The sequence below is a fragment of the Sarcophilus harrisii genome, chromosome 2, assembly GCF_902635505.1.
Source record: "Sarcophilus harrisii chromosome 2, mSarHar1.11, whole genome shotgun sequence".
NCBI lineage: Eukaryota > Metazoa > Chordata > Mammalia > Dasyuromorphia > Dasyuridae > Sarcophilus > Sarcophilus harrisii.
Window position 1 is genome coordinate 528,545,734 of NC_045427.1, and position 27,559 is coordinate 528,573,292.

A 27,559-nucleotide genomic window follows, 5' to 3' on the forward strand; every position below is an offset into this window, starting at 1 on the left:
AGTGGATTCAGAAGTGAACATAGATGCTATGGGCACTTCCTTCATTGGTGTTCCAAAGCAGGAATTTACTAATGAGAGGTAGGGGTGCAGACATCTCCAGAATAAGAAAGCTCATGAGGTAAAGGTAGAAAAGTCTAGAGAAGAGCAGGCTGAGAAGCATCTGCCAGGGAATTATAGAACTCTTCTGGCTCAACTCCTGAGACAGCATGTTCCTTCTGGGCATGGTAGCTGTTTCAGAATGTTTAAAAGGAGAATTTTCTGAGGAAGACAATGATCTTCAACATTTTTATGGAGGAATATATTCAAAGAAGGAAGACAGTGAGTTAGTGATACCTTGTAAAGAATAATTTTGGAACTTAAGGGCAGGAATTTGGATGTGAAATTAGAAGACACCTTAGAGGTCATCTTCTTTTTACAGATGGGGCACTAGGGCAGAATGATGTAATAGAAGAACTCTCTATTTTTCCTATATGACCTGGATTTAAAACCCACCTCTGCTCTTTACTACTTATATTATCTGGTGAAGTTCATTTACTTTTTTGGACCTCACTTTCTTCATCTGTGAAATGGGGAGATTGAGCTAAAAGTTCTATAAAATTCTTTCTAGTTATAGTCTGTGATCCTAAGTTGACTTGCCCCAGCTCATATAGGAGATGACCATCTGATAAGAGGTCATTTAATAAAGTGACTGAGTTGGGATCAAAGACTCATAGATTTACAGATGGAAAGCACCTTGCATTAGGTCCAAAGACCTCCAAAATGCAATCACTTGCCCAAGATCATGTAGGAAAGTAAAGTGGGAGAGCCATAATTTGGATCCTAAGCTGACTTCGAGCCCAATGTTCTTTTTAAAACACTGAGAAAAATGATTTAACCAGTCTTAATTATTTATCTCAATAGTTAAAATGCCAAGTAGGAATCAGTATAAATATAATAGTGAGTACAGGAATGACATTTTGATGGCCAGCACAATTGACAGTTTGACAAGAGAGTAAGATTATAGTTGCTTTCTGAGTTCCTGATCCAAAGACCATAGGAGATATCAGGATGGTTTTGTCAGTGTTAAAGATTTTGAATGTTGATGGGAAAAGCATATACCACAAAAAAGCAGCATATGATTAGTATTATTGGTGACTAGGCATATTAATGCAGTAACCCAATGAGTATCAATTTGGTTTTCCTCCCAAGAAGACTGATACAGGAAGGACATATTCCTAGTAAGTGTTAATACTTTATTTACAGGCCATCATAATAAATTAAGTTGTACAAAAAGAATAGCTTTTGACTTGTAAAATAAGTAACTTTTATTTAACAAGGCAAATTTGTCATTGTTTCTGTTGACATTTCTTTGTAATTTGCTTAAAGTTGATGACTGATGACAAGCTTATTACAACAGTGTAAACTAGAAGGTAAAATACATGTTCTGCACTGATTCATGCTTCCACCTCAAGGATTGTATTTTGTTTGGAGACTCAATGACCTGTGGTTAGAAGAGTCACATTAATGTTGATTGATTATTAAAAGCATTCATATATTCATATATATTCTATAAAATCATCTGGTCTGTATGGAAGTATCTTTATTTTTATGATAGTTTTTTTAGTTTTCAGATTAAATTGTGCTCCATGCCTCCCACTCCCCTCAATTTTCCTCCATATTATTGCTATACTGTATTTCCTACAGGATTTGATAGCAGCTTGCTCTTTCTTTTCCTGAATTTTAAGCAGATAGGTCATTAGTGAGAGATTATTTTAAGAAACAAAATGACAGATCTATTGCTAAAGACCGAACATTATAGAAAGTAGATCTCTTAGTGCTACCAAACAATTTTTGTTTTCTTTTTTTGTCACATTATGTCATTGTTAAGATGCCAGTTATCATCTGAACTGTCCCTTAATATGCCTTCCTCTAAGGAACAGATGTGACCAAATCACTCTCCTGCTTAAGAAGCTCCATTGACTCCTTATTGTTTCTAGGAAAAATTCAAACTTCTTCTTTTCTTTTTTTTATTGTTGTTGTGTAAAGTCCTTTACAACCTGACCCTGTACTGCCACTCTAAATTAGACCCTTTCACATATCTTACTGTCTAGCTACATTGGCTTATTTGCTATTCCTCCTGCAGAATATTTTATTTCTGCCTTTGGATAGGCTGTCCCCCTACCCTCCTCACTTCTGTCCCTGAAAATCCTAAGAATATATAAGTACATGAATCTGGAGACAGAAAGGATCTCAGAAACCATCTGCTTCAACCCTTTCACGTTACAGTTGAAAAAACAGGCCCAAGGAATTGAAATGACTTACAATCATACAGGTAGGTAGTAAGTATTAGATGAGGGTTAAACCGCAGATTTCTGAATCCAGACCTTGTAATCTATCTGCATGTTTCCCTTTACTCCTCTCTCCTTCCTAACACAGAAAGTCTTTTTTGATAAACTTATTCTTTAGCTGCTGATACCTCTGGCCAGTTAATTATAACTTGTAATTAATTTGTATAATTTTAAATTCTCTTCTATGTGTACATGTTTCTCTTCATCAAAGATAAACTTCTTGAAAGTAGGAGCCCTCATTTTGATCTTCATATTTCTAGCATTTAACAATATCAAGTAGGTAAATATAATGTAAGATGTAAACACGATTTATATACTATGTGTTAGAACATTAATTATCATAGTATCTTATCATTACTAGTATATCATTATTAAATATCAATTAATAAGATATAATAATATTTATATCGATCTTTAACATTTTTAAAATGTTTTATATTATATCATTTGATCCTCACAACATGCTTGTGAAGTAGGTGCTATTATTGTTCCCATCTTATAGATAAAGAAATCAAAGCCTAAAGAGTTAAATGGCTTGCCCAAACTCATATAAACTAATCAGTGTCTGAGGCAGAGATTCAGATTCCAGTTTTCCTGGCTCCAAATTTAGCATTCTCATAGCTAATATTGAAGCTGGCTGACTAATGTGCAAATGGTTCACCTCTGACTGCAGTTTCCAGATGTGTTCAACCATACATGTATATGGGGGCAATTAAGTTGGTAGGCTCAGAGTCAGAAAAACCTGAGTTTGAATGTGATTTCAGCTGTATAATCCTGAATAAGTTATTTAATCTCTGTTTACCTCAGTTTTCATATTTGTAATGGAGATAATAATAACCCGATTTCCAGGGTTATTTTGAAGATCAAATGATTTAATTGTAACATGCTTAGCACAGCGCCTAGGACATAATAAGTATTATGTAAATGTTAGATGATAATGATCCCTAAATCAGAAAGTAACACCTGATTTGAAGTCAGAAAGCCTGGATTCAATTCAATCTCTCTTCTACTACTTGTGTGATAGTTTGTTATTCAATCATTTCATTCATGTCTGACTCTTCATGACTCCATTTGGATTTTCTTGGCAGAGATACTGAAGTGGTTTGTCATTTCCTTCTCCAACTCATTTGACAGATGAGGAAACTGAGACAGACAGAGTTAAGTGACTTGCTCACGCTCACACAGCTGGTAATTGTCTGAGATAGCATTTGAACTCAGGGAGATGAGTCTTCTGGACTTCAGACTCAGTGCTCTGTGCTTTTCTTCTCTATAAAAAGAGGGTGTTTAAATAGACAATGTTTAAGGTTCTTTTCAACTCTAAATAAATCTAGTCTATGAAGAAAAGTCTTGCAGGGGTCCTCAAACTACGGCCCACGGGCCAGATGTGGCAGCTGAGGACGATTATCCCCCTCACCCAGGACTATGAAGTTTCTTTATTTAAAGGTCCACAAAACAAAGTTTTTGTTTTTATTATAATCTGGCCCTCCAACAGTCTGAGGGACAATGAACTGGCCCCCTATTTAAAAAGTTTGAGGACCCCTGAGAGGGAGAAGAATTCCCCAGCTTCTGTGTTACCATTGCTTCTCTCTAGGTAACTTTTCTAGATCTGGAAGCCTATTCTATATCATGTATTGTTTCCTGTAACTTAATGAACAAGAAAGATTAAAAACTGTATATAGATATTATTGATATAAGAATAATATCTTGTTTTTATGTGCCTTTTTCTTTGAAGAAGTTTTTTCTATAGTAATTAGTTATTAATTCATTTTCTCATAACATATGCCAAACTGAATTCTTGACATATTAGGTGTACCTATGTAACTCATCAGAACTAACAGGAAGTTATAAAAGGGCAAGGCAGTCTTTAGAATCAAGCTGAACTTCTTGCTTATTGTTGAAATGGAAATGAATTTTAAAATCTGCATTTATTTGGCTTCATAAAAGATGCATCAAGAGATTAAGAAAATATAAGTATAATTACTACTCAGAGCCAAATGACTGATTTTATTATTCACTAATACAATTATATATTAAATCATTTATAGGTTTTTAGTAAATTGGTAATATTTAAAGATGTAATATTCATTGTAGAGGAATGCAAATGCTCCAAGATTTGTATTCAACAGTCCTATTTATAAATAAAACAGCATTTCAGTGATTCTTATAGATTAAAGAATAATGAACATTATGACACTCTTAGTGAAATAATTGTTATTCCATTTTCCAGTCAAACAAGGGTGTTGGAGAAAATTATTATTATTATTATTGGAATGAATGAAAAAGAATTCTTGGATTCTGGAGAAGTTTTTTTTCTTTGCTATCAAAGTTCAGCAACCCAGATTTTCTATTTTCTTCGCTCATTGGAAAGTGCTGAATATTATTACAAGTTTTAAAACTTTAGGTTTATTATAAATATCTTGATTATGTCTTAAATAGTTAAAATAATGTAAAATATTCAAAACTCATACTGACTAGTCAGTTCATTTGGTTAGAACTTATTACTAATTGCTATCCAGTCTAGGAATGATTTGTCTTCCATCTCCTAGTGAAGACTATCAGCCCTTGCTGTACTCCTAATCCTCATAAAGGCTTCCTGTTCATGGATCATACAAATCTCCCTCAATACCCTTTAAAAGATAATCACAGACTCTTAAAAGTGAAAGGTCCAAGCCTCTCTACAGAGTTCTCATACAGGAATTTAAGGTTAACAAATAGTCATCCAGAAGTTAATAGAACAAAAGTGATGGAAAAAATAAATCTGACTCATAAATGAAGTAACTAGAATGAAAATAACTAGACTATAAGCAAAGATTATGCATATGAATTAACACTCCAGTTACTGTTTACCCTGAGTAATCTCTTGGGAGTGTATGTGCTAGCAAGTGTGTGCTTCCCTCAGAATTCCTGGAACAATTAGACTATTCCATTCATTTGGATATTAATCATATAGTGCCTTAGTTTTCATGAGGTCTTTTCTCCCAACTATATTTTAAGTTCTTAGAGACTCATTTATTTATGTCTGGCATAGTTCTATGTATATAATAAATACTCAAATATTTATTGAATTGAATTCTGTTTTTGTAAAAGTTCACGTTTCCCCAAAGTGGGTCAATTAATTTATTTCAATTGTTTGTGGACTTTTTAATTGCCTGCAGTTATAGTAATATTAAGATTATATTTTAATTTATTAATGTTTACCTATTTCAGTATTTCTTAATGTTCTTACTTCGTTCTGAAACCTTGATTACTTCCTCATTTTGGCTTTCTTAGAGGCTTGGTGTGGCTTTATGGACTTAGGTGGGTCTCAGGTTAAGTTCTATCTCTAAGACTAGTTGTGGGACCATAGAAAGACATATCCTGTCTGAGCTTTCAGGTCTTCATCTATAAAGTAGGGGATGGAATGTCTTGTGTGAAGAATAGCAAGAAAACTACTGGATTATATATGGAAGGAAGTCAGGTGTAAAAAAAAAAACCTGGAAAGGTAGGAAGGGATCAGATTAAAGAATTTTAAAAGCCAAAAAAGGATATTTTATATTTGATCCTGAAGGTAATAGACAGCCAATGAAAAATACAAATATAAGATAGTATAGATGAGTGAAATAATAGAAGCATGGCATAATATACTAAGTATTGGATTTAGTCAGAGCAGAGTTTAAATCATGGCTTACTAGGTATGTGAACCTACCTGGCTGAGTCACTTACCTGTCCTTGTTTTAGTTTCCTCATATGTAAAAAGAGAAAAATAATAACACCTATCCATAAGTCTACTATGAGAATTAAAGGGATAATGTAAATAAAATACTTTATAAATTTTAACATAGTACATACATATAAGCATATCAGAATATAAGCTCACTAAGGACAGGGATATGCCTTTTCTTTTATATTCCCAGCACTTATCACAATGTCTTGCACTTAGCTTAATAAATGCTTATTAATTTGTTGATATAAATAAATGAAGCACCACAGGGGTTCAGAGGAGAGAGGGAGGGGGAGAAGAAGAGAGATCATTAAAAGCTGGATTCTCAAGGAAATCTTCATAGAGAATATGAGATATAAAATGGATTTTTAAAGAAGCCTAGGATTTAGACATATGGAGAAAGAGGAGGAGGATATGGAGACAAAAATATCCAGATATGAAATGGTAACTTAGATTAAGATGGTGGCAAAAATTGTCATATAAATACAACACCAAACTACCTTCCTAGTGTTTATATTCCATGAGATTGATACCAAATCACTGATTTCTTTGAGCACAAGCATCACAGCATTTATAACTTACTTATTAGGAGAATGATTCAGGCCTACAGTTCAGTAGTTTTTTAGTGGAAAAAATCATTTTGCCATCCTTTAATATATAAAGAATGAGCCCTTCTTCCCTATTGCTTTGAAATGTGTCTAGAGCATTTTGAGATGGGAGGGTCCTTAAACATCCAATCCAATATCTTGGTCCTACAGTGAGGGAATTGAAGCGAAGCCCTAAATAATTAAATAATTTGTTATTATAAAATAATTTATTAATTAAATAATTTGCCCAAAGTCACATAGATATTAAGTAATTGAGTCAGGATTGGAATCAAGGTATTCTTACTCCAAATCTAGTTTCTTTCCACTGTGACATTCTCTGGTAATACTCCTTGTGATCATAAACATAACAGTTTTGTCAGATGACTGACAAGACTAAGGTAGGGTGCAAAATATGAAATAGGCCAAAGCTGACACATTTTCATAGCCCAATTAATACCGTGTTCCATCTACTTGAGCCAAAAAAGGATTTTGAAGTAGTTGAAGTGTTTTTTTTTTCTTTTTCTTTTTTTTTTTTTCTATTGTTATTGCTGTTGCACTTAGTCCTGAGAGGGAACCAGAGTGGTGTAAGCAAAACAATGTTTAAAGATGAAAATGATAAATTTCTAGATAATACCATCTGCCTTTTAATATCCTGAAATAACAATTAATTTAAATGTAGCAGAACTGTTCTATGACTGCAATAATGGGTTGGTTGTTCTGTTTTGTTTTATTTTTTCGTAAGTCTCTTGGGAAAGAGTTAACGATCAGACATCAATAGTCTTCATTTTGGTAAAAAGGCACAAAATCCCAGTTTGGGATTTCCCAATGACTGACATAGGTGAAACCATTAGCTCATGATGGTCCAGGTAAAACATTTCCCATTCTATTTCCTCTTAATGATGTAGGATGTCAGCCAAATCCCTAGTAAATCCAAAGCCATCTTTTTTTTTTTTTTTTTTTTTTTTTTTTTTTTTTTTTTTAAGAAACATGCCCTAAACTCGATAGGACAATTTATACTATCCAAATTGTTGTTTTGTTATAAACAATATATTTCAGAAAAAGTCGTAAGTTAAAAACATTTTGTTAGAAAGCTTGCTACTTAAAAGAAATGAATGAGAATCCTTTTAATACATTTTAAAAATCTTGGAAATGGAAAAGGAAGTAATAGCAAGTATATTTTCTTTCCTGCATAAAATAATTGCCTACATGGCAATAACCAACCAGTAGGATATATTTTTAAAATTCTTTTTTCTAAAGCATTAGATTTTTATTTAAATTCATCACATATTTTCTAGTTTCTCTCGAGACCAAGAACATATTTTCTTTTTTATTTTTATTCTATTTTTAATAGCTTTTTATTTACAAGTTATATGTATGGGTAATTTACAGCATTGATAATTGCCAAACCTTTTGTTCCAATTTTTCCCCTTCTTCCCCCCACCCCTTCCCCTAGATGGCAGGATGACCAGTAGATGTTAAATATATTAAAGTATAAATTAGGTACACAATAAGTATACATGACCAAACCATTATTTTGCTGCACAAAAAGAATTGGACTCTGAAATATTGTACAATTAGCCTGTGAAGGAAATCCAAAATTCAGTCAGGCAAAAATATAAAGATTGGAAATTCAATGTAATGGTTCTTAGTTATCTCCCAGAGTTCTTTCACTGGGTGTAGCTGGTTCAATTCATTACTGCTCCATTGGAACTGATTTGGTTCATCTCATTGCTGGCTAATTGGCCAGGTCCATCAGAATTGATCATCATATAGTATTGTTGTTGAAGTATATAATGATCTTCTGGCCCTGCTCGTTTCACTCAGGATCAGTTCGTGTAAGTCTCTCCAGGCCTTTCTGAAATCATCCTGTTGGTCATTTCTTACCGAACAATAATATTCCATAATATTCATATACCACAATTTATTCAGCCATTCTCCAGTTGATGACCATCTACTCAGTTTCCAGTTTCTTATCACTACAAAGAGGACTGCCACAAACATTCTTGCACATACAGGTCCCTTTTCCTTCTTTTGGGGTATAAGCCCAGTGGTAACCTTGCTGGGTCAAAGGGTATGCACAGTTTGATAACTTTTTGAGCATAGTTCCAAATTGCTCTCCAGAATGGTTGGATGTATTCACAATTCCACCAACAATGTATTTGTATCCCTGTTTTCCCACATCCCCTCCAGTTTTCCACATTATCTTTCCCTGTCATTCTAGCCAGTCTAACAGGTATGTAGTGGTATCTCAGAGTTGTTTTAATTTGCATTTCTCTGATTATTATTGACTTGGAGCATCTTTTCATATGGCTAGAAATAGTTTCAATTTCTTTTCTTTTTTATTTTTAATTCTATTTTTAAAAATTACATGTAAAGATAGTTGTCAGCATTCACTTTTATAAGATTTTGAATTTCACATTTTCTCCCCTTCGTCTGCTTCCTCAAGACCACAAGCAATCTCATATAGGCTATATATGTACAATCATGTTGTGTTTGAGCGCTGAAAGAGTCTTCACTGGCCATCTAGTCTAAGTGATATGTGAAAGATATTATAAAATATCTAGTTAATTGTCATCTAGCTTCTTGCTAAAGACCTCCATTGAAAAAGAATCCACCAGGAAGACTGTTCAACTTTTGGATAGCTATAACTGCTAAGAGGTTTTCCTAATAGTACACTTAAATTTGCTTCTTTGCAACTTCCATCAAAAACTATTGCTTCTACCCACCAAGGTCAAAGAGAACAGATCTAATCCTTTCTCCATAGGACAACACTTCAAATACTTGACAACAGTTATCATTTGCTTTTGAATCTTCTTTTTTTTGAAGCCCTTCAATTAACCTGTATAGGACATAGATTCAAGGTACTTCACAATTGTGATTCTTCATTGGACACTCTCCAATTTATGGAGATGACTTTCTTAAACTGAAGTGAGATGGGTAGCTGTTTATTTCAAGTCTATGTTCAGTATTTATCAAAAATACTGTCTAGTGACATAATGCTAGACCAAAATGAATAAGTTATTATGAAAGGAAAAAAAATCTGCTCCACATTTATAATCTGCACTTCTAATTCCAGCCTATTTTCTTGAAAATAAGTGGCATTATAAGTGAATTAATGTTTTATGAAATGATCAGAACCAAGAGAACATTATATATAATAATAGCAATATTGTGTGATGATCAACTTTGATAAGATTTAGCTCTCTTCAGCACTGAAATGATAAAAGAAAATTCCCAAGGACCCAGGATGGAAAATGGTTTCCACATCTAGATAAAAAACTATGGAGTCTGACTGCAGATTGAAGCATAATATTTTCACTTTTTTTTGTTTTTTCTTTCTCATGGTTTTTCCCTGTTCTGATCCTTTTGGCAGAAGTTGCAAAGAGGCAAATTTAGATTTGCTATTAGGAAACCTCTTAGCAGTTAGGCATATACAAAAGTTGAACAATCTGCCTGGTGGATTCTTCTTTATGGGAAGTCTTCAAAAGAGACTGGATGATCACTAACTAAATATTTTATAATGAGGAACACTTTCACATATCACTTAGATTAAATGACCAGTGAAGTGTCTTTCAACTCTCAAATTTTGTGATTTATCCTTGAAAGGACATTTAAGGGATGTCTTGACAGTAGATAAGTGCATCTGTCATGGGCTTGAATGAGAATCATTTAGCTTAGCTATTGTGTTCACCTGTACTTTGGGCCCTAGACTTATTTGGCTTCATTTTTTCCCACTGCACTCAGGAGGATAGAACTTTTATGTAGTTAAAGAAAACTTTTACCCTAGTGTAAACTTATAGAATATTAGTATATCAGGGTTAAAGTAGTAATTAGAGACTCTTCCATTGAGATGCCTAACCAAATCACTGGGATAGTAAATGGATGTATATTTTAAAGATTATTACTTTTTAATCAATTAGATTTATAGAAATAATGTTGGGTTATTCCAGCATTGTTGAAACTATAAACATAATAGATTATATTATTAGAAAAAATAACGATTAACATCAATAGATGTGGAAAGACTTTTGACAAAATATAAGCTTTTTTTTTTTAAAAAAAAACACTGTAAAGCAAAGTATTAAATGAACTTTTCCTTAAAATGACAAAAACTTTCTAAAACTAAAAAATAGAATTATATATAATTGAAGTACTAGTAGCCTTTCAGAAAGATTAGAAGTAAAGGAGGGGATTGTCCATTGTCACCATCATTTAGTATTGTTCTAGAATGCTACAAAAATCATGATAAAAATAAATTGAGGGAATAAGCATAAACAAAAAGAAAACAAAACCATCACTCTACGTAGATATGATGCTTAGTGATCCAGCCACAAATTATTTAAATCAATTACTTCAATGAAATCATCATAAAGTAAATTTTTAAAAATTAATCTGTTACTAACAAAAATCAGTAGGAAGAGATAGAAAAGAAAATTCTATTGAAAATAATTACAAGACCATATGAAATATCTTAGGGTTCTTCTAAGAAGACACTACCAGGATTTATAGAAATGAACTACAAAACACAGAAATAGATGACAAATAATTGTAGATATATTGATTATGATGGTGCTATGCCAATATAATAAAAATTACAATACTACCTAAATTAATTTAAAGATTTAATATCATAATCAAATTTTCAACAGAGATACTTTACAGAAATTGACAAAATAATAATAAAATGCATTCATAAGAATGAAAAGATGAAGAATTTCAAAAGAAATAAAAGGGAAAAAATGAAAAGGATCCCAGAAGATCAGATTTCATGTTGTACTAGTAAATAATAATCATCAAGACTTTAGTACTAAAAATAAAAAAGTTGATCAGTGAAATTACTTAGGTAAATAAAACCCAGAAACAACTGAAAATATTAGCGAAGTCTTTGATGATAATAGAGTGAAATAAAGAGACCCAGGAGAGCAATTTAAAATGCTACAAAAATAAAGTGAAAGCAATCAACTTTGAAAGACCTCACAGCTCTGAACAAAGCAAGCCATCAATCATGAATTCAAAAGACTGATGATAAAATATACATTTTACTTTTTGGATATAAGTAAGAGGAGGTAGAGGTCCAGAATGAGATGTGACCAGTGTTTGTATTAATTTTTCAAAAAAAAATTTTTTACTAGCGATATTTGTTTCAAAAGAGTTCAACTTGGAAGGGTAGAAAAGGGAGATAATGAGTAATTATTGACAGTAAAAAAAAGCATAAATAAAACATTTCTAAATAAACAGAAGATAACAAAAAAGTGAAAAAGGGGACGCAAAATAGAACAGTTTTATTATCAGAAGGCAACATAACCTTAGAGCTATAGAGATTGGTTTAGTTAGGAGCATTTGTAGCACAAAGGATGATATAATGAAGGGAAGAAGAGGGTAGTTTCCCTTAAATTTCCCCTTAATTTGAATCAAACATTCACAGGAGCATGAGCTTGCAGGACACAGAAGGTACAATGAATGAATCCAATGTTCTCCAGGCCATCATGGGGAATAAGCATCCTTCTCATATATACTGATGCAGATTAGACAAAGCCTGGCTGATCCCCTCTGTTACATCTCTCTCTCTTAAATTCCCTAGTGACTTTAACTGAAGAAATGCAAGAAATTATAATGAATTTTGCAGTTCTCTTTTATAGTATAGTTGTATTTCCAGTCCTGAAATATACTACATTATAATAAGTATATTTACTTAATTATAGTATTTTCAAGATATAAAAGGAAAAACAAAGATCCAAAGAATATGTAGTCTATTATTTGGAAAATGACTGGCACATCCTTCTGAGGTTTTTCTATCAGGCTACCTAGAAAATCCAGCCTTTCATAAATAATAGAGAATGGCTTCCCCCGCATCCCCAAAAGATACTTTACCAAAGAAACGTGAGTGTGAAATATAAAAGAACCTGCCCTCTCTGAAAATTATATTTCAGCTTGAGTGAGTTGCTGAAAGCTTTGATGCATTTCTGAAACTTTTGAATTTGCAAAACTGGGCAGGAGGTTTGTAGGTTTTGCAAATACAGACTCATTTGAGAGATTTTTGGCACTTCCTTTGCAGACTGGAAACACCTTAGACAGGCTTCATCATAAAATTTTGAATTAAATCCAATTCTTGCTTTAAAAAGTAAACAAGAAGATTCTAGGAACTTCTAAAAAAAATCATTCATTACAGCATTCATCCAACCTCGCTTTCATTCATCCTCTATTTTGAAGTAGGGAATATGTGTTGTCTTGTCTTACCATATTCCCTTATTTCATCTTATTACATACTAAATATACTTAAAGCCTAAAGCCACTATGAATCATAGAAAGTATTTATTTACCAGATGTCCATATGATGAAATCCGGAGAGCTGAAGTTTCTATAGAAGGTGAGGCTTAATCCTTTAAATAATGACAATGTAAAGTTTCAATCAAAATCTTGCTAAAGTAAAATATATATACTTCCCTGCCTTCTTAAATATGGTTTAACCTTAAAAAAATACTCAATATATTTGTGATTTACTGATAGTATAGTATAGAATTAAATCAAGGGAACTTAATTCTTTGGGGACTTCAAGTGGCTTAAAAAGCTTTGGCCCAGAAGTTAGTTCTCATTCTTCTATCCCCTTGCTTTGTGAATAAGAGGATGATTAGGTGATCTATACTTTTCTATAGGATCCTTTTCATCTATCATTGTTTCTGAGACTGACTCAATTTGTAAGAATCTATTATCATGCTGGAGGTAGATACAGATGTAGATATGAGTCAGGCATAAGGGCAACAACCAAAGTGACAGCTTGTCATTATACCACCAAACAGTAATTCCTCCTCCTTCATGCCCACATCCCTGAACTGTACTAGTGAGTATTACAGTGATGCTTTTAGGGGCTACAGAAATACAAGAATATATCTGACTTACATACTCACACAGAAGAAATTCTTCACACTGTGCTTTCAAAGACTACAGAAAAAAAGTGGCTTTTGGCAATGTTGATTTAGAGAAGAATACTGTTTAATCTTTTATCTCCATTTCTGACTCTCATCTTCTGTACTTTCTATGTATCTTCTAGCTTCCCTTCTTTATTCTAGATGAACACCTTTTGAATTATCTGTTACTAAACTATATAACTCCTCTTCTTTCTGCTTTTCTTCTTCCCTGTCTTGTGTCTGTTGTCACTTGTCAATAAAGCTATCAATAAGAAAAAGAGGATGCTTATTTCCTTTTCCTTAGAAAACTCACAAATTACACAGATTGTTCAGCATAATTTTCAGTACTCAGTGGCTATGTAAATTACTGGGTTCTCAAAGAAAATATTTTATTTATTTTGTTTTTGTACCAAAAAAGATTTATGAGAAATAGGTTTGAGTTGCTTCCAGTTTGAGACCTCTTAGGAAAGTGTGAGGATTCCTGAAGGATAATTTGACCTTGTCAATTTAGATTATATCAGGTAGACTAGAAGATCCTCATATTACTTTTCTCTTATGCATGAATTAATGGGAATTACAGGAGTTAGAACATTAATGACATTTCACCAGAGCCACAATTCCTTATAGTCCCTATAGTTGTATAGTTCATAGTTTTAAATTTTTGCTAATATTTTATTCAACATTTTTTTGTGCCAATAATCCTTAGAGTTGTTGGTATCTAGCATTCTTTTCTGCTTTATGTCTTCCCAACTTAGAAATCCAGACAATATCTATATTATAAAAGGAATTTTTTAGAATACCATCTTTTTCTAGTTTTGCAAGCAATTTATATGGTATTAGAGTTAATTTATTGATAATATTTACCTTTAAATCCAGTTGGAATAAAAAAACATCCTTTAATAATTCTTTGTGACTTATTTAATTTACTTTTCTGAGATTAGGTTCTTTAAACTCTCTGTGTCTTTTTCTGTAATAGTATATTAGTATTTTTACTTAATATTAAAGATTAGGAAACTGAAGACTAGAAAGATTGAGAGATGTGGTTAAAGTCACATAGACAATACAGAACAGTGACTAGAATCCTGATCTTCTTATCTTGTCTAATGCTTTTGCTATTTAGGATTAAATGTTTTAGAAAACCTTAAATTGATTATTCCCTACCATATCCAATTTGAACATTTTTTCTTGTTACAATACAGATAACATCTATAATAGTGTGTTCCCAGCATGTAAAGAAATGTCCAATAATATGCTTATGTGAACATTGTATTAAAAGGAGTGCCAAAATGGGGTATGTTTTAAAGAGGATTTGGCCACTAAACATTACAAAGAGGACATGTTGTTTTTAATCTTCTAACCCATGAGAGCCAATCTATATCTTCTCTGGCTTTCCACTCAGCTGAGTAATAACAACAGAGAACTGCTGAAGTTGTCATTTATTTCTAAAGGACTTTTATTGTGTGGCAACCAACCTTGTGCCATTTTAATTGTTCTACTGAAGCATAATGATGCCTGAAAATACTATTGCTTATTGAAGAAATAACACCTCTTCAGATACTATGAGTAGCAAGGAGTTGAACTGTTAGTATTTGTGGGAAGTTTAATCAGTAAGCAACAATAGGCCCCATCTCTGTAGGAAATTAACTTTTTTGGAAGCCTTCATACACTATTTCAAGTTTTTTTAATTACTTTTGGGTGCTTAGCTTTGCAGAATAAAATATTCCACGTACATAATTTGCCTTTAAAGTTTTCAGTGGATTCATATTTTTTTTTGTGATGCACAACACTATAAAATTTAAAATTGAAATCTATTTTTTTTAAGGCCAAGGTTCATATCTCCTTGTTTCTTTCCAGACTTGAAGGGGTTTGTCATCCCTCCTGGGCATAGCCAAGTTGTTACACACTCGAGATTCAGGGAAAAAAAAATTGTAGAGCTATGTGTTCAGACCTAAACTGACATGAAATCCAGAGATTACTTTGATACCCTAAGTAGTAGATTCTTCTTCCTTCAAGATCCTGTGCCTTTTGAGTGAGTCATGAAAAACTTGGCAGGACAGAGGAGTACCAGGCTGCTCTTTAGACTTTTTTCACATTTTTAAATAGTTCTTATTTATAGGACATTGTTAGAAATTGTTTCAGATTTCAGGAGGATTTTATTTGATTTTAACAGAGTTATGGGAAACAGTTAATGATCATTTGTTTATCCACATCAAACGAGGTATAAAATAGACAAATGAATTCTCACTACAGATATTTGCCACTAATCCTTATGCATGGTGAAGAGTACAGCAGGCTAGACAGGTATTGTGATCAACACAACAAATAAATAAGATTACTTGGATTTTCCTTCTAGTAAAAGGTAAACTTTCTGAGGTTAGAGATTACTTTACATATTATCTTTATATTTCCAGCACCTGAAATAGTGCTTTGCACATAGTAGGTGCTATATAAGTGCTTGCTGGTTTAAATTGTTGGAATAAAAATTTGGGGATTTTGATTTATAAAAAGAAAAAGAACCCACCTTTTATTAACTGGTTTATGTGTGCAACAAAATTGGCTTGTATTAACCTAGTATGAACTATAATTGTATCTGTGTGCATTCATGTTAGTGTTAGGGATTTTGTAAAATCAAAGATTACTTGCATACCTAGCTAATTTTAGATACATTTTCTTCTCTGCTCTACTGCTAATTAATTTTGGATTGGTTTGATTGTTAAAACAGTGGCAATACTGGCTTGATAGTTTCTCAGCTTCAGATAATTTGTATCTTGAAAGGATGCTGGATGAGCCCCATTAGAAGTTTTCCTCCTTTCTTCTCCATGGGTAGTCCTGACTGTAATTAAAATTCCTTTCTAGGGAGATCATCAAGGTAAATCAGAAAGGATTTTGCCTTCTTTGCTTGGACTACTTATGTATATTCTCTGTAGATAACAGCACAATTAGAGAATCATAATTTTAAACATCTGAACAATGACTAAGATCATTTGTGATTAATTACTGGGAAACTGCAAACAGAGAGAAAGTTTCTTACAATGGTCTCAAAGGACTAGGTATCTACAAAGACATAACAATGCAATTTTCTTATTATATCAGCTTGGCTGACAGCTTCCCATTGCTTACCTGTTTTATGCCCACTGCCTCCTTCTACTTCCTTTTCCTAATTTCGGTACCACCTCCAGTTGTCCCTTGCTTTGATGGCAATCTCTTAGAACTAACTTCATCTTGGCACTTTTGGTCCCTAGAGTGGGAAATTGCAAGATTCTGTTTTATAACAGTAGTAGTATAAGTTCAAATTCTTGACCTCCAAGTGCAACTTTTTAAGCTTTCCCACTCCCCCCACCCCTGTCCTCCTGCAATCCCCTCCTCAAACCTTCTTGTTCTTAGCATATTGGCCTCTTAAATCTATTTGCAGGTTCATACTTAGGATCTTCTTATTTTGAATATCTAAGCATTTCAGAGACATCTTTAAGGTGAATAGGTTGATGGCATCAGGAAGATATGAGATCAGATTTTGCCTTTGACATTTACTGACTGTGTAAACCTTGGCAAGTATCAATTTCTCTCAGCAGCAGTTTCTTATTTGTAAAATCAGTATAATAATAGTACCTTCACATAGTCGTTTTTGTTAAAGAACATATTAAAAGAAATAGCTGAGGTAAAGTGCTTTGCAAATTTTAAAGCATTATAATATATAATGTTAACTATGCCAAAAATGAAAATGATTTTCAAGAAGATGAAGTCAGTAAGAGCATCTGGTCTTATACCAAAAGCAGGCAGAAGAAATCTATGCTGAAGATGATGCAATTTTGAAACATTCAAAAATTAGTTTCTAAAATATTTGAGAGATAATAAATGACTAGAAAAAATCAGAGAAGCTATTTAATACACAAATAAGCGTATAAGTGTGTATACATATATACATACATATGTCTACTTTTCTTGTCTCTATTAAATCTTTAGGAGAATGATCTATGTGAAAAGGAACAGACAAACTTCCATAAATGATATTCTACAGGAGATTACATAATCATAGCCAAAGAAATGACCTAAAAGTATAGATAATACAAGATGATACTAAGCTTAGTATTTGTTGATTTAAAAAAAAAACTTTATAGATCAACAAGGATTTTTTCTGAACAAAGTTATCTTTGTGCCAGTTCATTTGGAGAATTTTGTTGGATCTTAACATAGGTATGGGAAACACCTAGTTAATGATCCTTTGTATATCATCTTCAAGGGAAGCATAAAACAGGGAAATGTATCCTTTCTGTAGGTAATTAGTACTGCTTTGGAGAATGTCTGTCAAAGATCCAAAAGGGAAGAGATATTCTTTTTAGCTAATGAGGTCCTCCAAATGTACCTGTTGGCAAATGACTTGTGCTGATTGATTCAAGACTTAGAGAATTTCAGACAGCTCATAGTAATGAAATTGTTCATTATTCAAAAGAGATCATCCTAATGATCTATACAGGAAAACAAAAACAAAATCCCTTAATGGATGAAAATTTTTTTTTGGCTAAACAGACTATCTTTCTTAATAGTCCATTTGAACATATGAACAATGCACATGAAAATGTGCATTGAGCTTAGCCCAGAATCAAATAGGAAGAAGAATATGGGATACATTGCATCTGGAAACAAACAGATTGTGAATTAAAAAAAAAACTGGAAGAGATTCCTTGACATAAAAATACAGCTTTCTTGTCATTAATATTTTCTTAGTAATACTGAATGGCTAAGAATCAAAATCTCAAAAGAGTCAAAATTATGGGTGATCCACAATAAAGAGACACAAGGTAAGTCTCGATAAATTGTGGCATATTACTACGATGATTTATTTGTAAAAAATGTAAAATTATTATTCCACAAAATCAAGTGAATAAATAACGTGAAAGTAGGAATAACAAACTAACAACCCCAATTCCTTGCTGGAATTTATGAAACAGTATTTTAAAACCCTCCATTGTGACTAGTAAATTCTCTACAGAAGATTTATAAGAGGACAAAAAATAATGACAGGCTGAGAAGGGTTGGAAGGTAGTAAGTGTGCTCTTGGAGGAGTGCAGTATAAGTATTTATACTTAGAAGATCCTGGATCTCCAGGATACCCATAATGAAAATATGAGAATGAAACAGGCACCCTATCACAAACAATTCTGTTGTTTACAGAATTTTGTTTACAACTTACATGATGTTGTTTACAGTTACTCCACAAAGCTGGATACACATTAGGTGCTCCAAAAATACCTATTGAATATACTGTTCTTTAATTACCAGTTTTCAAAGACTGTAATACAGTAAAACACACAGCATTAAGATTAGACCAACAATTACTCAAAACTGAGTGATTTAAGTTATTTAAGAATAGCTTTGTTCTTAAAACAATATTGTTACTATGTATAATGTTCTCTTGGTTTTGCTTATACATGAATCTGAATTTATGCATTGTTACAATCACATAGTTGACTGAAAGATGTAAGAATACAAAATGCTATTGTGTTATTACTTGTTGATGAGAAAAAAAATAAAAGGAGTGCAAAATGTAGCCTTAATGACTCTTCTCAGACATATAATCTAATGCTCATATTAAGATTATACATAATTCTTGAATAGATGAAACTATGGAGGTAACTGTAAAATGACTTTCTGATTATCAGATTTACTATTTACTGATATTGCACTGATTGCCTCAAACTCTAGAATAATACAGGACCTTCTCTGTGAGATTCTTGTCTCTTTAAGAGGTATCAGACTGATGAGACATATAGGGAAAGCTAAATCAATAAAAATTGTTTTTATTCCTAGATTATGACATATAATTGGTTGGTCAATCAATTGAATTAGGACATATAAACCAGATGGGCCTTGCAAATGGACATTGAAATGGACTCAAAATTTAATAATAAGAAGAAAATGGGCTATATGTAATTTGGGAAAATTCTTTTAATAATCCAAATTTGCAGCATTCTTTTGTTTAATACTAATGTTAAATATTCTGCCAATATTCTGGGATTCCAATTATTGGAACACTACAGTGTTTAAGGAATTAAGGTTGCCAATGATCCCAAGACCAATGGAAAGCGATAAAAAGAAAAACTTAAATCTAGAGTGAACTTTAAACCCTTTACTTTATAGATGAGGTAAATAATGTGAAAAGTTGTTAAAGCTAGTAAATGTCAAAGCAAGAAGTCAAACTCTGATTTCCTTGATTAAATTCAATTTTCTAGCCATTATGTCAGCTCTTAAGCTTCAGCTCATTTTAAATAATAATGATAATATTGACTGATTATTTTATATAGCATTTCAGTACTTGCAAAGTGCATTTCATCATTTAGGTCTCACAGCAATTCTGTGGGACAGATACTAAAGGTGTAATTGTCATTCTGCAGAAAAGAAATAGTTTAAAAAAGTTAAAGTGCCTTGTTTATGACTACCCAGCTAGTATACATCAGGAGCAGTATTTACAGCTAGTTCTTTCTGATTCCAGGTTCATCATTCTGCCTCTGTAATAAGAAGTGATATAAATTATATCTCTGAAGAAGTGTGTAATTGGAAAAGGAGATTAGGTTGGTCATGTATACATTGTACATATTTCCTTAATAAGATTGTAAACTTTTTGATAGAAGTTTTCACATATAATTTTCTCCCACAGAACTAGGTACATGTTAGGGACTCAGTAGTTATCAGTTAAATATATTATTCATGAATTACCAATTTTCAAAAAATTGGAATATAGTAAAATATACATCATTAAGATTAGACTGATAGTCACTCAAAATTCTTCTTAAAACAACATTGTTACAACACTGTATACAATGTTCTCTTGATTCAGCTAATTTTGATCTTCATTATTTTGTGTATGTCTATCCATGTTTTTTCTAAGATGATTGAGCTCATCGTTGCTTATAGCACAGTAGTATTCCTTCACAATCACATACCAATTTGTTCAGCCATTCCCCAATTGACAGGCATTCTTTCAATTTCTAGTTCTTTGCCACCACAAAGAGACCTGTTTAAATATTTTAGAACATATATGTTCTTTTACTTTTCCCCTAATCATCTTGAGAAAAAAGACCTAGTAGGGGTAGTGGTATTTCTGGGTCAAAAGTTGTTTGCTAACTCTTTGGGCATAATTCCAGATTGCTCTCTAGTCATTTTGACTGTTATAAATAAAATTAACTATAAAGGACATATAAAAGAAGACTCTACTAGCATCCAGAGAAAAAATTATGCATGGGATATTTATGTAAAAAAATACAAATGTATGTACACACATATTTTTGGCTAATAGTAGCCATTTTTAGGGTGGGGAGAGGGAAGAAAAAGAGAAAAAAAGAAAGTTACATGATAACTTTATTATATATTTAAAAGGAATAGCAAGCTATGCACAATAGATTTACAGTTTCATGCCTAATGATCTTTTTTCTATTCTACTATGTTATGAAAATGATTGTTTTTTTCTAAAGTTCAGAATAAAATAAATGTTTTTTTAAAGGCTAGGTAAAGAATTGAATTTCTTCTTAATGATTCAGAAGGCATTCAGAGATCTGGCTGTACTTATGAATCATCTTTGTGAACATATTTATCATTGTGCTTTAGAAATGTGAAAGTGTGATTTAGTCTAGGATGCAGAGCTAAAATGGCAGAATAAAGTCAGGGACTCCCCTAGCTCTCTCCCAAATACCTTTAAATAATGATTCTAAACAAACTTTAGAGTGTTAGAACCCACAAAAAGATGGAGTGAAACAATTTTCCAGCAATGACAACTTAAGGTCAGCAGGAAAGGTCTGTTTTATCAGGATGGGACTGGAGTACAGTTGCAGCACAGCATGTGGCAGTCCTGGGCTTAGCAAACCAGGAAAGGACCTTTATGTCTCTAAATCAGTAGCAGTAGCAGTGGTTTCCAGATGTCTCATCGCAGAGAGGCCAAGGGCAACTTGACAAGTTGTCAGGAAAGATTTGTCTCACTACTTTAAAGGGAACCTTGGCAAGCCAGAAGAGGGTCATGAGAGCTAGTGAGTCAAGAGCAGTGCTGCTGAATCAATAGCACTGGTGGCTTCTAGAGGTCTGAGACCATAGATAAGAAGGTCAAACAGTTGATCAGAAGAAGATTACAGGACTCTTTTTGCTAGCACAGTGACAAGATTCTATTGCTTTGCCTATACTCCAATCTGGATCACAATACTGGCTCATAGTATTGATCTTTAGAAGCATCTTTTAAAAGAGTTGCACAAAATTCCTGAAGCTTGAGACATTGTACCCTCCACCCTGAAAACAGCCCTACTTTGAGCTGGTAATAGGCTAAAAAAAATGAATAGAAAACAAATCTGACCATAGAAAGTTACTGTGGTAACAAGGAATATCAAAATGCACACTCAGAAGAAGATAATAAAGTCAAAGCTCCCACATCCAAAGTCTTCAAGAAAAATAATTGGTCTCAGGCCATGAAGTTCAAAAGGAATTTTGAAAATCAAGTAATAGAGATAAAGGAAAAGTTATAAAGAGAAATGAGAATGATACAAAAAGTCAATGAGCAGAAGACGGTTTTATAAAGCAAAATTGCCCAAATGGGAAAAGAGGCAAAAAAGTTCACTGGAGAAAATAATTCTTTAAAAATTAGAATTAGACAAATGGAAGTTAATGACTTTATGAGAAATCAAGAAACAATAAAAACACAAAAGAATAGAAAAATAGAAAGCAATGTGAAATATATCATTGGAAAAACAACTGATCTATAAAATAGATCCAAAAGAAATAATTTTTAAAATATTGGTCTACCTCAAGCCCATGATAAAAAAAAAAGCCTAGACATCATTTTTCAAGATATTATGAAAGAAAACTCTAGTATTGATGAAAAATGCTTTTTATACCCAGAGAAAGAACTGATTGAATAGAGATTGAAATATTTTTAATTATATTTTTGAGGGTTTTTTTTTTTGGGAGAGGGAGATCTATGTTTTCTTTCACAATAGGATTTTATAGAAATGCTTTGCATAACTTAACATGTGCCTTCTCAATGGGAGGGGTGGTGGAGAGGAGAAAAGAAGGAAGAGAATCTGGAACTCAAAATTTTTTGTTTGTTTTCTTTAATAGTATTTTATTTTTCAAAATGCATGCAAAGATAGTTTTCAGTATTCACCTTTGCAAAGCCTTGTGTTACAAATTTTTCTCCCTCTCTCCTTCTTCCCCTCTCCCCAAGACAGCAAGCAATCCAATATAGATTAACCCAACAGACTTTGTTTTGCAACTATCTCATAAACTTATCATTTGCTATTCTATAATATAATTTTCTTTGCTTGAGTTTTATACTTTGTCTAGAATGTAAGCTTCACATATAGAAGAATTTCTTTCTTCTATCTAAATGCTATGCCCTTTCTAGCACCTAGAATAGTAAGTGTTTGTAAATATGTAGTTCAATTAAAAAGTTAATAATTTATTATAATATGTCTGGAATTGTTCAACCCAGTTGGAATACAAAGACAAAAAGGAAAATATCTCTACCTTCTGCTGTTCATGTAACTGACCACATATATTCATAATAGCATTAAAATATTATTTTCATATTTTTTCTGAAGAAAAGTAGATAATACATAATTACTAATGGGAAACTTTCAAACAAAAGTCTTTCTTTAGTGTGTATACCATAGCAATTACTCTGATATGTTCCTTTGTCAGGGACCATAGCTTTGAAGGGTTCCTATGATGTTTTTCTTTTTTTGCATTTTCCCTGATAGCATGTGCTTTTATTTTGATTTTTCACTGACCTTCATTTCTATCTTCTTAATTGCCTGTGGCAGAAGCAGTGAAAAGTGATGTTACAGACTTTGCCAATCTTTACTCTACTTGGACATGCTTCCCACTGGGAAAGGGACAACAGGATCTGAGAATATATACTCTCCATCAGCAACATAGCAGAAGCATCTCTCTGCTCTTTGGTGTATTTATGATTTTCTTAAATTCTAGTCTGTAATCATTTCTCTAGAAATGATCTACTTCACGGATGCCTGTAAAAATTTGAACACAAGCTAATAGAGAGAAAACATGGCATGCTGAACTGTTAGTGTTAAAGACTTAGAGAATCTGGCCAAAGGGCTGTCACCTTCTGTTAGAAAGTTGCTGTCCCAGAAATCACCAATTTCCAACAGCAGGTTTATTTCTTTAAACCTCCTTCTACTTTCCAAAATGAGGACAGAAGCTGAGAATAAAAGATTAAACATCAGAGGAAGAGAATAGAGCCAGATTTTTTCTATTTATAAATCATAGAATGTTGGTGCTTGGAAGGAATCTTGGAATTGATGTAGAAAATAACATGCCGAAAGAGTATTCTCCCCTTTAAAGGGAGAAGGAAACTCACTGTCAAAATCATATAAGATTAGACAAAAAAATTTCTGGAAAATTGAATTTTGAATTTGGCTTGAAGAACAGAATTAGTGGACCTCAAAGGAGGGAAAGTTTTTGTTTGACCTTATGGTATTGTATATAAAACAATATAAATTATATGTTTGAAAGCAAAAATATAGAGATAAGAATGAGAAATTTATGTGGAGGGGAGAAAAGTAGGTAAGCTTGGTCAGAGGGGAGGGTTTAAGGAAATAAATGATAAGTTTTAAAAGTTGGACTAGAGTCTGTGGGAGCAGAAGAGCCCCTGAATACTAAGTGGAATAAATTATATTTGAAAGGATGGGAAACAATGAAATATTTTAAGCTTTTGATTAGAATAGTGATTGCTTGTATAAGTTATGAAAGAATGCTAAATAAGGCTATGTCATATAATCAGAAGAACCTGGTTCAAACCCAGACTGTTATTTATTGCCTAAGGGACTCTCAATAAGTCACTTAACTCCCAGGTTTCTATTTCCTTCTCTCCAAAATTGAATTGGACTAGATCAGGGTTTCATATTTTTTTTTCTATCACACACCTCTTTAACTGTTTGGCACTTAAGAACAAGTAAAGATAATCTTTTTAAATATACAAAATAAAAGATACAGAAATCACAAATAAAACCAATAACAATGAAATCCAATTATCTATCTGTATAATTTTTTAAGAAAGCAAATTCATGGATTCCTGCTTAAAACCTCCTGAACTAGATGATCTCTAAGGTTCTTTATGATTGTGAATCTTTATCCTCTTATCTTGAGCTGGACTAGAATTCTGGACATTAATACTTTGAGGAGTTTGCATTTATCAAAGCCCTACACATATCTGCTATTCTTTAACAATCCTTACAATGTATATAGTACAACACTTTGTATTAAAAACTGCGTAGTACTTTCAAATTTATGGAGTATTTTCACCAAAAAAACATCATATCTAAAAGTCCCCATGGCACAAGTGAAGGGAAAGAAACTCCAATTGAGTGTATATACTCGCTTTATTTTGTAGCCATAGTTCATTGAAAACTCAGTTCATCTTACTAGATTTAATTTGTTATGATGTGGAAAAATTCTATATGTTGGCAAGAATTGATGACTATTTCATCTTTTGAAAGTATCAGCATATTAATGTGCCCCAGAAAGTTACAAGAAGGTTTTAGGGAGGAAAAATTAAGGAAAGTAAAACAGAATTGGAATAACAAAAAAAAAAAAAAATAAGACAGAGTACCAAAAAATAAAGAAGAGACAGAGGTTCCAATGATGTTGTCAGAGAGCAACAGATCGTCCTATTTTATGTCTTTATTAAATTTAGATAGAAGATCATTAAATAAATTTATATCTGTGTTTACATGAATAAGTCTATCATTCAGGTATCCCACTGGAAAGGAGTTTTTTTTAAGTGTTTGTTTTGTTTTGTTTTGTTTGCAATTATTTTTGGATGACCAAGAAAGTCAAGGCAAAGCATATAATTGGATTTCACGGTATATTTCTTAATTTAAATGTTACAACTTTAATTATTAATTGTAGAGAAGATTTTTGGTGATGTTCTGATTGTAATATATAGTCCCTTCATTGTTCTGTGATTACCCTTGGGTTCTATTACTTTGAGGGGTTACCTGCTACTAGGTAATCCAAAATATTTAAATGGCTTGTTGACTAAGTCAAGACTTTTTAAACTTTCTCCACTCATGACCCCTATTTGCCTGAGAAATTTGCACATGATCCCAGATATGTAAAATAGGTATACAAATCAAACATTTAGTGATTCCAGATTATAATTTCATGACTCCCCCCCCCCACATTCAGTTTTAAGATTCTATATGGGGGTTGCAAACCACAATTTAAGAAACTGGAGATGAAATGATTTTAGTTTAAGGGAAGATGACTGATTTTTGTTATGTTTTTTCCAGATAGGAATGGATATAAAACTTTTAACTCAAGTACAAAACCAATTCAAGTTCAGACTCCTGTATACAGCAGAGATCATATGCATAGTATATTTTCTTTTAATTATTCTTTCATGAGCATAGAAGTGCTAGATTATGTGTTAAAGGCAGATAGCAACAGATTCCTTAGATAGAATTGGTGTCATAAGTTCACTTCCCCCCCCCCATTTCTAACTTGTATAATTCAGTTCTGAGAGATGCACCACTGAAATCAGGTCACATTTCCTGAAAACTGAGGGAGGTAAACATTTCTATGTAATTCAAAAGTCAGCAGATTTTTGCGATCATTTAGTATGTGCCCAGCACCTTGCTATTTTAAGCCTTTTTGAGGTAAACACAGAAATGAATAAAAGCATTATATAGAATGTATATCATACATTATATGTTAATATTACATATATATATATTATATACATATATATATATATATATATATATATATATATATAATCTTGCTCTCCCTCTCCTCTCTGTCTCTCTCTCTTCTCTTTCTCTCTCTCTTCTCTTTTTCTCTCACTTTCTTTGTCTCTGTCTGACTCTCTCTGCCTCTGTCTCTGTCTCTCTGACTCTGACTCTCTCGGTCTCTTTTTCATCTTGGACAATTCACCTAACCTATCCACTCTGACTCAACATTGTTTTTCAAATTTTAAGCTATGCAATCTTCAGGCTTTTTATATTTGATCTGAAATTAAATAGCTATGTAACTTTTTAACTGTGTAATGCTATACAAGTAACTTAACATCTACCTGCCCACTTTTTCACCATAGAGTTGTAAACATAACAATTGCATCTAATTCACAGGGTTATTGTGATGATTAAATGAGATAATATTTGTAAATTCCTGGAACTTAATATATGCCTGTTCCTTTCTCTTTCCTCATAACATACCACATCATAATTATTAATATTTGGCACTTATCAAACCTTATATTCAGTTATGACAGGAGGGTTTTTTTGGTGCTTTTTTGCTTTCAAAATGGTTAGAATGTGTTATGTGCCATAACAAAAGCTGTTATGGCAAGTGAGATTTCCTGATTCTATTGGCTGTGATTCAGCCTTAGGAAAATCCTACAAATATAATTGTCTTGAGCAAGACTGAAGAAATTTAAAAGAAAAATATCAACTTCAGTTATTATATAGTTCTACTTTTTCGTTGTCCTCTCTGCTTCCTATTATTAATTAATATGTTAATTATTATTATTATTGAATTAATAAATGTTATTTACATTAGCAGTCTTAAAGATTTTTAGAATTGGGAGAAATTTGCAGTTAGTCATTTACCTTTCTTCCTGTAGAGGTCCATGTTCTAGGGATTAAATGTAGGAAGAGCCATTCTTAAGTTTCCTGTTCATATTTCATAGAAGCTTTGAGGCCAGCTTAGAAATGGTAGGCTTATTGGCTCTTTGTATTTCAACAGTATAATTTGTGGGAATGTTGATGTGAATAGAAGAGAAATTTAAAATATTTGTGAGACTGAGCTATTTATTCTATCTTCCTCTGTCACTGGTACTTCCCTCCTTCCCCTCCTCCTCCATCTTCTTTGTCATCATCGTCATAGTTGTCATTGTCATAATTGTCGTCGTCATCAACATCATCATCATCATCATCATGGGATGGAACCAAAATTATGGTGTTATTGATATAGCAGAACTTTTGATGAGAAAACTTCCTTTACCAATGCAAGTCTGGTGCTGTCTCTACAAATTGTAGTCTTCTA

At 32.5% G+C, this 27,559-nt stretch overlaps 1 protein-coding gene and 1 long non-coding RNA gene across 8 annotated transcripts in view; one reads left to right on the plus strand and one right to left on the minus strand.

Moving 5' to 3' along the window:
- Window positions 1-27,559, plus strand: part of APBA2 (amyloid beta precursor protein binding family A member 2) — a 339,818-nt gene that overhangs the window by 93,999 nt on the left and 218,260 nt on the right. The window lies entirely within an intron of this gene.
- On the minus strand, window positions 1,262-27,420 carry LOC116421846. 2 transcript variants are annotated; one of them, XR_004232407.1, is made up of 5 exons: window positions 27,124-27,420; window positions 16,640-16,757; window positions 13,512-13,781; window positions 12,935-12,994; window positions 1,262-1,480 (listed from the first exon to the last, which is right to left on the minus strand). It is a non-coding gene; the product is annotated as an uncharacterized LOC116421846 (long non-coding RNA). The 2 variants fall into 2 exon arrangements; XR_004232408.1 differs by lacking the exon at window positions 13,512-13,781.